Raw genomic sequence first — 14,726 nt, 5'->3', positions numbered from 1 at the left:
CAGGAAGTACACACATAAAGAAAAGCCAGTGAAGGACTATTGGCTAAGTCAGAGTGGGTGGGGAGCCAGCCCGGCGTGGGCTTTGGGTGCTGATAAAGTTCTCTTTCTTGGTCTCGGTGGCGATTACACCCAGTGTAATCTAGAACTGTCCCGTTCATCCGCACATGCCTGTACGGATGTATCTCACAATAAAAAGTGCCCCTCCCATGTTCAGAGAAGGATCAAAAATGCAAGTAGCCCATGTCGAAATGCTATTTCAATCCACTGATTCCATTTCGCTGATCAAAGCGCCTACTGTGTTTGACAAGGGGAAATGCCTATGTAATTTAAAATAGAACTAATTCTTACATAAATGTTATCCAGAAAACCATTTTTGAAAATAACAGATAGGGCTTCTTAGATAAGCCAAGATGAGAAATACCAAATTGTCAGAAGGGAAACAGTTTTCTAATAATTTAATTTTTGTTAAATTGAATATTTAACAAAAATTAAATTGAATAAATTTAATTTATTAAATTTATTTATTTAATTTATTTATTAAACAAAATAATTTTTGTTAAATTGAATAAATATTTGAAGCCTCAATTTAGAAGGCTTCAAATATTCCTTGAGCTAGAAAATGTCTACTCCTTTCTAAAAATGGAAAGAGGAAAGGAATTGCAGAATCTCCTTCATTTGAATTAACATCCAGCTAACTCAGGGTCTTAAGTGGGTGGCATTCTCAGGCTTCCTTTGAAAATATTAATGTTATCAAACGAAGTTTGATTTTCATAAAAAGGAATTTGATTAGGACCTTGAGGAGAACTGATTACCGGCTCATATTTTCTGAGGTTCGCGTCCAGGGCTCTGGGCTCACTGGCGGCTGCTGTTTTGGCCTTGGTTCTCCCTCAGGGATGTTCCATGCTGCCCCATTATTCCGTTGATGACAAAAGGCTGGATGATTGAAATGGAAAGTAACAGGCAGATTCCATCTCTCCCACATCCAGCTTGGGTGAAAACCTTTTCATCTTCAGAGGGGTTTTTTTCCCCTTCATTTTAACACATTTATTCCTCTTTGCCCAGAAAATTATTTTGGTCTCAGACAACTCTTACTTATTCATTCCCGTGGATGAAGGCAGAAGCCTGGATAATGCAAAATGATACAAATTCAGAAACTCTTTATATTTGACTTTCAAATGTGGGCTTGTACTTACATTTGATTATGCGTATATTTAATATTCTGAGGATTCAGTTCAGACAAGATAACCGAGTCGCAGGATAAGCATCTAACCGGAGAAGTGTGAGCCGCTCCCCCAGGTCCGACCACACTCCCGAGCTCACTGACAGCCAGGGGACAGGAAACAGGGCTCCAGACAGAAGACAGACAGGCCCTCTAAGCCCACCCTCTCCTCGCCCTCTTCCTGGAAGCGAGGGAAGCCAGCGCTTCTGGGCATCCTGGACGCTCCGTCCCCAGTGCCGCGCTCCACCTTAGCGCATGTGCAGTACGTGCTGCTGAGATCTGCGGTGGGGGCTCGGCCGCTGGGATGCTTGCTTTGCACGTGTCCAGAGAATGCTCATCTAGGCTTTCCTTCCTGCCCCACCCACACTCGGGAGCAAATTCCACCCGAGGGGCGGGCATCCCAGGGGCCACCCTGGAGTCTGTCCTCCCTCCATTTTATATATATATATATATATATATAATATTTATTATATATTTTTTATTGACGTATAGTTGGTTTACAGTGTTGTGCCAGTCTCTGCTGTGCAGCTGACTCAGTTATGCCCATATAGACATTCTTTTTCATACTCTTTTCCGTTAGGTTTACCACAGGATATTAAGTATAGTTCCCTGTGCTGTACGGTAGGACCTTGTTGTTTATCCATTCTAAATGTAATAGTTTGCATCTACCAACCCCAAACGCCCACTCTATCCCTCTCCCACCCCTCCTCCCTCTTGGCAACCACAAGTCTGTTCTCTATGTCTGTGAGTCTGTTTCTGTTTTGTAGATGGGTTCATGTGTGCCATATTTTAGATTCCACATATGATATCATATGATATTTGTCTTTCTCTGTCTGACTTACTTCACTTAGTATGATCATCTCTAGTTGCATCCATGTTGCTGCAAATGGCATTATTTCGTTCTTTTTATGGCTGAGTAATATTCCATTGTATGTGTGTACCACATCTTCTTTATCCATTCCTCTGTCAGTGGACCTTTAGGTTGCTTCCATGTCCTGGCTATTGTGAATAGAGCTGCTGTGAACGCTGGGGTGCGTGTATCTTTTTGGATTATAGCTTTGTCCATGTGTATCCTCAGGAGTGGGATGGCTGGATCATACGGTGGTCCTATTTTTCGTTTTCTGAGGGACCTCCGTACTGTTTTGCATCACAATTATGATGTTGATAAGCAGTCCGTCCACCAGAGTGGGCTCATGAGGTAGAACAGGCGCCCACAGGTGTGACAGGTGCACACAGTCCGGCTGTGAGGATGGCTCCGCGTGGGCCCTCCGTCTCCCGCACGCTACCTGGAGCCTAACCACGCTGGGACCCTCGTCCTGACGGTAACCCAGCATCTCCGTGCCAGAGACCACAGTCCTTCCCAGCCTCCTTCTGCCCCGTGCGCCTCCCCTTCTAGAAACTGCAAAGGTTTATTTGTGACAAAGGTTTGTGCTGGGCTTTTACTGCCAGGAGAGAACTGGAGAGTCGTGGCAGGCAGGTGACATCATCGGATGTGTATCAGAGACAAGTCAAGTTTCACAAACGAAAATTATTGGGGAGGGGGGTGGGGAAGGAAAGACAAGAAGGAAAAAGAAGGGAGAGAGAGACACAGGGAGAAGAAAAGAGAGAGAGGGGGAGGGAAAGGGGGCACGGGAGGCGTTTCTGGGAACTGACCCCTTCATCGTCTTCTCCCCCGACAGAGTGGCTGTGAGGCAGGGAAGGAACAGGGAGCACCTGCCCACGTTGCAGACGCCCTTCTAGCGGTTTCTCTCCTCTCAGGGCTCCCCCCTTACCCCTTCTCCTCCGAGAGGGGTCTGGGCACAGCAGAAGCTCAACCCGCCGTGGCAGGGAGGAGGGGCCTGGGTTCCCGCACGCCCCTCTGAGTCTCCACCAGCCCCTCACTCCTCTGGCCCCGGGCGGCCCAGGCTGCGGTCACCCGGCTGAGACCGGCCTCTCTGCCCTGCGCTCTGGGCGTCAGGTGGCAGCAGCCGCCCAAGTTCACAGCCTGGCTCGGCCTCCCCGTGAGGTCCTCACTCTGGAGACCTTCTCACCCGAGCCCAGGCTCTTCCAGGTCTCGGTCCTCTCAGCCCTCTCCTCCCCCGCGTGCCATGGACAGGACACAGGAGCCGCCCTTGCCATCAGAGTGCCCCTGATCACCAGGCTGTGTGCCCCAGGGACTCAGAAAGAGCCCTCCCACCCCGCGGGCTACAAGTTCATTTGGGGGTGTGGGTGGGATTAACCGGGGTCCCCACGCCTGAGCCTGCCCCTCCCCCTCTCCTGCAGGCCCCTCCCATCCAGGAGGGCTCCCCTGGGTCCCCCCAGCAGGGAATCTTACCTTCCAGCCTCATAGCCTGCTACTCTGTTCTAAGCCAACTCTGGGCTCGGGACTCAACTTGGCTCCTGGTGTGCAAGGAAATAATTTTGAAACATAAAATGAAATAAAAAACAGATAACGTGGGCTTCCCTGGTGGTGCAGTGGTTGAGAATCCGCCTGCCGATGCAGGGGACACGGGTTCGTGCCCCGGTCCGGGAAGATCCCACATGCTGCAGAGCGGCTGGGCCCGTGAGCCATGGCCGCTGAGCCTGCACGTCCGGAGCCTGTGCTCCGCAGCGAGAGAGGCCACAACAGTGAGAGGACCGCATACCGCAAAAAAACAACCACCACCAAAAAAAACAAATAACGCTTTTCTTTCTCGCTCCAGCCAGGTTTATACGAATAAATTCCTTCCATGGACTTAAAAATATCTCATGTATCGTGCAGAGCTGAGCAGATGTCCCTTTTCTAGGTTTTTTTCAGCCTCCTTCCGAAGCTCTGAATGCCAGTGATTCAGTGGAAGGGGAGCCTGCATCACCTACAAGAAAGGAAAACCACATCAGCTAATATCACACAAACGCTGCGCCTGCAGGAAATGAATTAAACATGGATGAGACAGGAGACAGCGGGGCCACTTACGATGCTGTTGCAAAAACCCAGGGGCAGGGGACAATGGATTTAACTAAGGCGGTGGTGGTAGAAGGGGAGAGACACATTAAAGAAGTATTAAGACATTAGTGTTGGGGCTTCCCTGCTGGCACAGTGGTTAAGCATCCGCCTGCCAATGCAGGGGGCACGGGTTCGATCCCTGGTCCAGGAAGATCCCACATGTCGCGGAGTAACTAAGCCCACAAACCACAACTACCGAGCCCACGAGCCACAACTACTAAAGCCCGTGCACCTAGAGCCCGTGCTCCACAACAAGAGAAGCCACCGCAGTGAGAAGCCCGTGCACTGCAACGAAGAGTAGCCCCCGTTTGCCGCAACTAGAGAAAAGCCCACGCACAGCAACCAAGACCCAATGCAGCCAAAAAAAAAAAAAAGACATTAGTGTTAAGGTCCAGATGGTACGGCTTCACCTGTGGTCGTTTGCTCCAGGAGGATGGGGCCTTTACACTGAAAGTGAAAGGGTGTGTGCAGAGGCGTGGCCGGTGCATCGTCAGGGTAGTGGACCAAAGGGAAGACAGGGAAGACTCCATCAGGCTGAACCTGTGGACACTGGGCACCAGGGCGTAGTGTGCTGGCTTGGTGTCCAGGCTGCATCCTCCAGAAGCAGATGCTGCTGTGGAGCTCGGGGTACGAGCTGTTCATTAGAGATTTTTATGGGCTGAATTGTGTCCTCCCGAAATTCATAGGGTGAAGCTCTAACTCACCCTCAGAATGTAGCTGAATTTGGAGACAGGCGCTTTAAAGACGTGATTAAGTTCAAATGAGTTGGTGCGGGGGAAGGGGGGTGATGAATTGGGAGAGTGGGATTGACATATACACTGCTACGTATAGGATAGATAACTAGTGAGAACCTGCTGTAGAGCACAGGGAACTCTACTCAGTGCTCTGTGGTGACCTACAAGGGAAGGAAATCCAAAAAAGGGGATACGTGTATACATAGAGCTGATTCACTTTGCTGCACAGCAGAAACTAACACAGCATTGTAAAGCAACTGTACTCCAATAAAAATTAATTTTAAAAAAAAGTTAGGGCTTCCCTGGTGGCGCAGTGGTTGAGAGTCCGCCTGCCGATGCAGGGGAAGTGGGTTCCTGCCCCGGTCCGGGAAGATCCCACATACCGCGGAGCGGCTGGGCCCGTGAGCCATGGCCGCTGAGCCTGCGCGTCCGGAGCCTGTGCTCCGCAACGGGAGAGGCCACAACAGTGAGAGGCCACAACAGTGAGAGGCCCGCGTACCGCAAAAAAAAAAAAGTTAAAATGAGGCTATTAGGGTAGAACCTAATCCAATAGGACTCAGTGTCCTTGTAAGAAAAGGGGATGAGGACACAGAGGGAGAACACCACGAAGGCACAGGAGGAAGATGGGCATCAGTGAGCCGAGAAGAGATGCCATGGAAGAAACCCACCCTGCTGACACCTCGCGCTTGGACTTCAGCCTCCAGGACTGTGAGAGAATACGTTTCTGCTGTTTAAGCACCCCTGGTCCGTGGCTCCCAGTCCGTGGCACGTTGTCATGACAGCTCAAGCCGACTCCTACAGAGGTGAGCACCCATGACGGGAGGAGAAAGGACGGGCCAGAGAAAGAGGCTGAAACACGGTGTGAGCCGCACAGAGCCTCAGCTCCCCCGGACAGCAGCCCGGAGCCTGCCCTCAAGCTCTGCCTTGCTCCACGGAGCGGGGCTGCCCTGCCTCGTAGGGTGACCTCACCAGGTGGCTCTCACAGCCGATGTGGGCCCGTGAGCAGCTGGCTTGCAGAGCTTGTCTGCGCCCCAGGCTCCCACCCCGGGCACAGGCGCTGCCGAGAAGCAGGCGGCTCATCTCCACGCCCGTCACAGGCTACCCCTTGCCCCGCTCGGCTGCGTGCTGCTTGTGTGTTCAGGTCCCAGTGGACCTCCATCCCTGAGGGGAACTTACAGGAAGGACGTCAGGGAGAAACCTCCCTGCTGCGTTTGGTCCCAGGGCCACAGCTGAGACCCACCACCATCTCCCTCCATCATGAGCTATCTGGGGGCAGGGTGTTCTGGCCGCTGTGACAAAAAACACCAAAGACTGAGTGGTTCAAACAACAAATACTTCTATCTCACAGTCTGGAGGCTGGAAGTCTGAGATCAAGATGCCAGCAGATCCACTGGCTTGTAGACAACTAGCTGCCTTCTCACTGTGTCCTCATGTGGTGGGGAGAGACAGACATAGGGACAGAGACAGAGAGACTGAAAGAGACAAAGACACAGAGAGGAAGCAAGTTCTCATGTCTCTTTTCATAAGGGCACTAATCCCATGATGAGGGCTCCACCTTCATGACCTAATTACCTCCTGACTTGGAAAAATCCAGTTTTCCTTCTCAGTAGAGAAGAACCCCATCCTCCCTCCTGTGCTTTTCCCCTGCATGTCTCTCCTACTTTCACACCATCACACACACAACACTTCACTTCTGGTCACCCCACATTAGCTGACTTCTGTGTCTGTCCTCACACCTCCTTCTCTGACTCTGACCCTCTGGCCCCCCTTTTTTAAGGACCCTTGTGGTTACACAAGGCCCCCTGGATAACCCAGGATCGTCTCCCCATCTCAAGACCCTTGACTTAATCACATCTGCGAAGTCCCTTTTGCCATGGAACATGAACGTATTCACAATTCCAGGGATTAGAACCATAGATATCTTTATGGAGCCATTGTTCTGTCTGCTACACCCACTAAACAGACTTTTTGGTAATCATTTCTTTGGATAAAGCTATTTTAAAAGTTAATTGATCGGGCCTGTTGCTCACTCTCTAATGACCTTCTAGTTAGGCCGAGGCATCTCTGGCCCACCTGCAGGGGCTGCTTTTGGCTCAGCCATCGGTCCTTGGCCCCTCCCACGTTGGTCCGGAAGGCAGGACGCCACGGCACAAGACACGTGTCAACCGCATGAACAAGGAGTGGCTCCTGACCCCGTGGTGTGCATGGACCTTTGTCTAACACCATGACCCTGAGACGTATATTATTATCCCCATTTTACAGATGAGGTCATTGAAGCCCAAAAAGCTGAAGCTCCTGGGTTCCAGTCGCTCAGGTGATGCATGCTGGAGCTGTGATTCAGCACCCTCATCTGTGGGCCACCAAAGGCCACCCCTTTTTACTCCATCACATGACTCCCCGTGAAGAGAAGGTAATTCCCTCTGTCTGCAGATACAGTGGAATTAAGGTGTGTCACCTGTGCAAATACGCTCTCATTGTGCCGACACAGCAGCCCAAGAGTGGACAAAAATATTTTGCACTGTGAGCTAACTGTAGATGCCCCTGAAGGATCTGTGGCTCCAATTCACGTTTCTCTGAAATTTCCACTGGCTCATTATATTGCCTTTCGTGAGGTTCTGCAGAAGAAAAAAGCAAAACAAGATAGAAAACAACAAAACTTAGCAGGACAGTGCGTTGGGGGAATGACTATAGTAGCAGAACGCGTGCCAGGGTCATTGTCTATGACGGGCAGTGACCAGAAACGGTCACCAGCTGGTGTGCAGCACCAGGCGGTGTAAAGTTTTACCTGCGAGGCACTTTCTGGAGTTTGATTTTCCATGTCCTGTGGTTATGAAGCGACAGCAGCTTTATGGCATTGTGACCGGGGTGAAGACTAAGAACTGTGTGCGTGTTGGTGTAGGACACCCGGGAAAGGGGTGCTGGCCAGGTCTCTTCTCCCTGGCATATCGCATCCTCTCACCAAATAACGACCTCAAGTTATAAATCATCTGAGAACCAGCGAAGTGCTTAGCACACATAAAACGTGAGCAGAATAATAAAGTTAGTATCCCTGTTCTAAGACCAATTCAAAACTCCTTGCTGACACCCGCTACGTGCCAGCACGCTGCCAGGACCTGCGGGGCAGCACACAGCACGAGGTCTGGCGTCACCAGGTTGGACAGACCCCTGGCTCCGCCAGAAGCCAGCAGAGCCAGTCAGGATGGGGGCCAGTGGATGGGCGTCCTGAAGGGGGGCCACTTCCAGAAGGTGGAGCGTGAGTTAGATGAACAACGGAAAACACAGTGAAATATTTAGGGCAAGGAAACTATAAAAATGATTATTTAAGACGCTGCTTTTCAGATGGTAAATTTCAACGCATTTAGCAGGTCACAAAATCAGTTTAGTGGATTTTGTAAAATTAAAGAGAACAGAATACGGAATATCAGAGTGCATTGCACAGAGTAAGGGCAAGTATTGTTTCATGAACATCTTGATGTGGTTTTTTTAATATTGTTTCTAATATTCTCCAATTTTCTTTTTTTAAAAATAATTATTTATTCATTTACTTTTGGCTGCGTTGGGTTTTCATTGCTGCGTGCGGCTCCTTCTAGTTGTGTCGAGTTGGGGCTACTCCTCATTGAGGGCTCAGTAGTTGTGGCTCACACGTTCCAGAGCGCAGGCTCAGTAGTTGTGGTGCACGGGCTTAGTTGCTCTGTGGCATGTAGGATCCTCCCAGACCAGGACTTGAACCCGTGTCCCCTGCATTGGCAGGTGGACTCGTAACCAGTGCGCCACCAGGGAAGCCCCTTAATGTGGTCTTTATAGCAGTGGATGCTTGTGTGTATTAGGTCACAATAGCAAATGTATTTTTTTACTGTGGGTCACAGTCCAAAAAAGATTGTAAAACTCTGATTTCAAGGAAGCCATTGTGAACTCATTATAAAACCATAGAGCCTACTGATCAAATCCATTCTAGGAATCCGCTTCCCTTGACACAGAGATCACCTGACGCTATGGCTGGGGCTCGGGAGCCTGTCTCCTGCTGGTGTCACAGGTACGTGTGCCTGGGGCGTGACAACATTATGCCCCAAGGCAGCGTTCACTGTGCTCTACGTGGTTCAGGGATGTTCTCTCTCCACAGCTCGCCTGTAAAGCAGGTACTATCGTTACCTTTATTTTACAGACGAAGACAGGGAGCACAGAGACAGTCACTCCCCAGGGCCACGCAGCCAGAGGGGCAGGGTCCAGCTCGGAAGCCCCCAAGCTTCTTGCTCAGCTCATACCACCGTGGTCCCTGCTAAGACTGTGAGCTCTTTGGAGGCAAAGTCTGCCTCAGGCACCTGGCAGATTGTTTGATATTCCTGTCATCTGCTGCTACACAGCAACTACCCAAACTCTGTGGCATTAAACACCTTTTTATTATGTCCAAATTCTTTGTGTCAGGAATTCGGACAGAGCACAGAAGGGATGACTAATCTCTTCTCCATGACATCTGAGGTCTGGGGTGGAAAACTGGAGGGAACTTGAAGGCTGGGCCGTGGAATCACAGGGAGGCATCTTCATTCATATGTCTGGTACATGGGCTGGGGGCACTCAACGGCTGGGACCACTGACCTGGGCACCTCTCCGTGTGGCTTGGACCTGTCCCAGCCTGGTGGGCTTATCCCAAGAGGAAGCACTGGAGGGTGAGCGTTTGTTCGATGCAGATGGAAGCTACATGCCTCTGATGATCTAGTCCCAGGAGACCACAGATGGACCCTCCCTCCCTTATCTGTTGGTGGAAGCAGCCCCAAGCCCATCCAGGTTCAACAGGAGGCCACGTAGACCACACCTCACCCCCTACGAGCTCCTCAGTTTTCTTAGTTTCCAACTAGGCTGTGAGTTTCCTTGTTAGGACAGCCGATTTCCTTTGATGTGGGAGAGTTAGCTGCGGCTCACATGTCATGAGGCACAGAGCACTTGGTGGTTAATAACCTGCTATTCCTCGATGATCTGTAGTCTCTCACAGACACGTTTACTGCCTGCATTTAGTTGCTAGCATTAGGCTCATTTTCAAGTATTTTTGCCTCCATTTGAACTGAAGGTCTCTTATCTAAGCTTATCTTTAGTGTCAATAAGTTTAGGTTTCTCAATAGCTGGACGCCCAGATAAGATACAGCTTTCCTTCTGTTAAAATCTTCTATAAGTTGATCGTTAGGGCCTCGAAATCCATGCATCACCAAGAGCTGTCCTTTCACATTCATAGGGTTTTCCTTTAGCTAAACCAAACCCTGTTTCTTTACCATGACTAAAGTTCGTCGTCGTTGTAATAGTTCTTTCTTGGAGCTGGCCCGGAGTGTCAGATTGTCCCCAAAGAACAAGTAGGTGCCAGTAACACTCTCTGTTATGCTTTCCCTTAACTTCAGGGCCCTTTGGTAAACTTATTCCCAAGAAGACCCATAAGGCCTGGGTATCCCTCAAATATTCTCCCTTCTGTTTGAAGACCTACAGTCGGGTCGTTCTCCCCTGAGTAGAAGTAGACGCTGTTTGTCATTTGTACATCTCACTCTACAAAAGCTTTAGTCTTGATTTTACTCACCTACATCATCCTTCATTGATACAAGCAAATTCCATCAAACGGTTTTAAAAATCATATAATCCATATTGTGAGATAGGAAAGGAAAACAGAGAGTCGGGAGTGAGGGAAGGGAAGCGGGAGAGAAAGGGGAAGTACGGGGCAAAGAGAGAGGTGGGCACTCGTCAGGAGGTCCCGGGAGCCCAGCGCCACGCGGGGGAAGTGACCGTGCTTCCCACTTCAGGGGTGCGGATACCGAGCAACCAGGAGGTGAAGAGGCAGAACCAGGGGGTCATAATCAGGGAGAGTCCCTTCCCCCTAGGTACCTAGCTTAGGGAGCGCTGTTGAGAGGTCGCAGAGACAGCCAGGGTGCGGGCTCTGACTCGGACTGCCTGGCTTTGAACCCTACGTGCCTTGCTAGCCTAGTGGCCTTGGACCACTTACTTGACGTCTCTGTGCACACCTCTTGCACCAATGCTGGGTGGACGATGGACAGATGTTTGAGGGATGCTGAGACCCTGCGTTAACGATCGCAGCTCTCTGCACGTTTACAGCCTAGATGGGCCGACACATCACGCACAGCGACCCACAGCCCTAGTCACTAAAGCAGGCCGGTGGCCAGGAGCTCAGACTGGGGACACTGCCCACTGCCCGAGGCTGTCAGGGGCCACCTCGGAGAGGAGGTGAGGCTTCGGGGACCGTCTCGGTCCATTAACTGAGGCCAGTTTGGCTGGCTTGGGTGATAGAGAATGACTGCATCCTTTCAGCATCTCAGAGATCATTTCCTGGAGCCATGTCGGTACACGTGACCCGCACAGTTCTAAGAACTCCACGTTGGCCATCAGGCAAACATCCATGCCGCCCCCCGCTTCCCGCCCCCGTCAAAGAGAGAAGGGCCGCTTTGTCTTTGTCATATGTGTGTGTGTACGCTGCTTCTACTGCAGCAGAAAGCAGGCGTGGGCCCTTTCCCTCTGCTTCAAGTAAGGCTGCGAATCCTCTGGGGCCGTGGTCCTTCTGGGTTTAACCACTCAGAGGGTACGAGCAGCGAGAATGCTCTGAGCGTCTCCCCACGCTTCCGGTGCCAGGCACCGCCCATGCGTGACAGCGCCCTGGCAGCCCGGCTAGACAGCCTCGAATGACAGCCCCACCTTTTCCCAATGAGGAAGCAGGCACAGAGGAGTCAAGTAAGTGGTCCAAGGCCACTAGGCTAGCAAGACACGTAGGGTTCAAAGCCAGGCAGTCTGAGTCACAGCCTGCACCCTGGCTGTCTCTGCCACCTCCCAGCAGTGCTCCCTAAGCGGGGGGCGAGGGGCATGCCTCGGCTGCAGCATTCTCAGACACACTGTGAGAACTGGATTGAAACTCCTGGAATTTAAATCCAAATTCTATGTGTGCGTTATTCTGGAAGGATGGCCTTCAGTCAAGATTCTCAAGGGGTTTGGGACACTAAGGAGCGTCTGGGCCGTGGAGGGGGTCAGTGCTCACCGATTCCTGCTCCAGCAGCGACTGCGGGCCGGCAACTACCAGCTCACCTCCCCTCTACCACGAGCTTCAGTGGCAGTCAGGGCCCACCTAGGCTGAGCGGCACAGGCAAAGCACTGAAAGCAAAGCAGGCAACGCAGACCAGGCTGTGAATAAATCATAGTCACGAGATATCAAGGAATTATTCTTAATTTTGTAACGTGGGATCATGATATGGTGATCATGTGTTTGTTTGTTGGTTTTGTTTTTCTGCCGCGTGGCATGTGGGATCTTAGTTCCGCCACCAGGGATCCAGCGGGTGTGGAGTCTTAACCACTGGACCGCCAGGGAAGTCCCCCATGTTTTTTTTGTTTTGTTTGTTTGTTTTTAAGTCCTTAGCGTCCAGGGATAGGAAAGTGCGGAGCAGATGAAAGGAAAAAAGAGAAAATGTTGACAGTCTTTCAGGCTGGAGCTGAGCACTTGTGGGTTCATGATACTATTCTCTCTACTTTTGATTCTTTTAAATGCCATAATTAAAAAGTTTTAAAAATAAAAATAAATCAGACCTACTCTTCATAACAAGATGTAAATCTCGGAGCCAAACGGCAGTATTATTCTCCCAGAGAGGGAGTGTGCAGTCCCCACCCTACAACCTTGCCGGTCTGCCAGGTGCCAGGCTTTGGGGAGGAAAACAGGGAAGGGGTGGGTCTGGCACCCGGGGCCTTCTTCCCGCAGCAGCCCCTCCTGGCCCCGCGTCTTGGCGCACTTGACCTCCCAGGCCTCGGCTTTGCTCTCCATTTAATGGTCTGATGTCCATCCTTGGGAGAGCTGCGCGCGGTGGAAGGAGGCGGGTGGGTGGGAGCGTCTCCAGGGTTGCCCAGGTGAGGCAGAGTCTGGCCTTTCCCGAAGCTTGCTGGGGACGCGGGGGTGGATGGAGAGGATTGTGACTAGGAAGGAGGAACACTCACTCCCTCCCTCTCTCTCTCTTTCTCTCTCTCTCTCTCTCCCTCCCTCCCTCCCTCTCCCTCCCTCTCTCCGTCTCCCTCCATCCTCTTCCTCTCACTCGCTCCCCGAGGACCCGGGAGGGCGGCGGGCGGGGGAGGAGGGCTGGGGTCTGGGCTGCTCCAGCGGGTGAACCGCGGCGCGCCGGCCCCTCCCACACGGTCCCCTCCCACACGGTCCCCTCCGCCCCATCCTCCTCCCGGTCCCCGGCAGCCGAAGCTCCGGGAGCAGCCGGCGGCGCAGCGGCCGCGCAGCCTTTGTCTCGGGGCCGCCGGGCGGCGGGCCCAGCGCAGGCGTAAGTGACTGGTGGCCGGGCCGGGGGGCTCGGCGGCGAGCGGGCCGGGGTCGCGGGCGCTCCCCGCGGGTGGGCGGGCCGGCCCGGTAGTCCGGGGCTCGGGCTGCGCGCGCCACGCGAGGCGGTGCCGGCGCGCGGGGGGCGCGGAGGGGCCGCAGCCGAGAGGGCGCCGAGCAGGGCGCGGGCCAGCCGAGCGGTGCCGCTTCGCTGGGCACAGCAGCCTTGCGCCCGTGGACGTGCGGCTTGGGTGCAAATCCTGTCGGCTGTGTTTCTCCGGGCAGAGGCCGCGCGGGGAGGCGGGAGGCAGAGAAGACAGGCGGTGATGAAGAAACGGGAGAGGACCGGGCCGGCGTCACCATCACGATCAGTCACCGCCGTCACCACCATCACCATATCCACCACCATCACCAGCGCTGACCGTCGCTCATACCCCCTCCCCTCCCCTGTGTAACGCCAACTTTATCAGATTATTTCCTTTTCATGGGTAATACTTTGAGAAAGCAACAGAGTACCTCAGATTAGTGATAAGCACATCTGCGGGGGGCAGGCTATCCGTTGTCTGTCCGTTAGCTACCTCCATCTTCCCATCAGGAAAAGGGGCAGTCAGGCTGGGATGCTTTCAGTTTTTCTATTTCTGGTACTGGAACGGTTTGGTAAATTAAAAAAAAAAAAAAACCTCCCTCACTTGGTGATGATGATGATGATAAAGTAATATCCTCACTAAATTAGATAATCAGGAGTTTAAAATTTTTCTCTCCTTTAATATTTGAGTGTGAAAATACCAGCAGTAAATGGAGACATAAGGAAACTGAAACTGTCACTAAAACAATACCAAGAACAGGAGCAAAAGATTCCTTTGTAGAAAAATCACCCAAGTGGGCAGAGGGCAATGAGTCCCATCTGAAGTGTCGAAAGTGCCCCTTTAGTGGTTAGTGGCTCTCAGTCTCATTACTTTGGAGGCATGTAGTATCCCTTGGGTGTTTTTCACCCTACCTGAAGAATGTTTTCATTGACGTTTCAACACTGGCTTTTACCTGGTCCAAGGGACCGTGGAGCAGCTGGAACAAACACACATCGCCAGAGCCATGGGGACTGTTAGGGAGCCCAGCGTGAGAAGCGCAGGGACCACCTCCTCATGAAAAGTAACTTCCAGAAAACAAGCGCCTAAGTCCCCTCCATTTTCTACTGCTTAGAGACAAACCTTGGACGTCCGCGTTTTGTGTTCTAGTCCAAGACAGACAACCAGACAATTCTACATTTCTTGAGATGCTTGGAAAATTCTCTTGGTCAAAAGTCAGGATAGCAGGGCTCCTTTTTAATAGGGCAGTAGTGGTTCACGCTGTGTCCTGTTCCTACGGTTCAAGAAGGAAATGATAATATCAAGCACACCGTGGACCCCACTGAGCAGCTGTTGTCATGACCGTAAAGATTTCTCAAACATTGAAATGTAACTATACTTCATTAACTCAATTTGGAAATGGGGTTTTTAAATAATCTGTGTGATTCTGTAGAGAATGACT

The 14,726-nt window shown here is 51.7% G+C and overlaps 1 protein-coding gene across 2 annotated transcripts in view; it reads left to right on the top strand.

The window, feature by feature from the left end:
* The window catches only part of GPR45 (G protein-coupled receptor 45), a 90,840-nt gene that overhangs the window by 25,924 nt on the left and 50,190 nt on the right, over window positions 1–14,726 (top strand). The window contains exon 1 of one of the 2 annotated variants that reach the window (XM_060027223.1): window positions 13,061–13,206. The exons of the other annotated variant lie outside the window; for it this stretch is intronic. The gene's annotated coding sequence lies outside the window, so the exon portion shown is untranslated. Of the gene's footprint in view, window positions 1–13,060; window positions 13,207–14,726 lie in introns of those variants that run through there. 2 annotated transcript variants of the gene reach the window in all.

This window comes from Delphinus delphis, chromosome 12 (genome assembly GCF_949987515.2).
Source record: "Delphinus delphis chromosome 12, mDelDel1.2, whole genome shotgun sequence".
In the NCBI taxonomy this organism is placed as follows: domain Eukaryota; kingdom Metazoa; phylum Chordata; class Mammalia; order Artiodactyla; family Delphinidae; genus Delphinus; species Delphinus delphis.
Note: the sequence above shows the minus strand (reverse complement) of the source record. Positions and strands in the feature narration are given on the sequence as shown.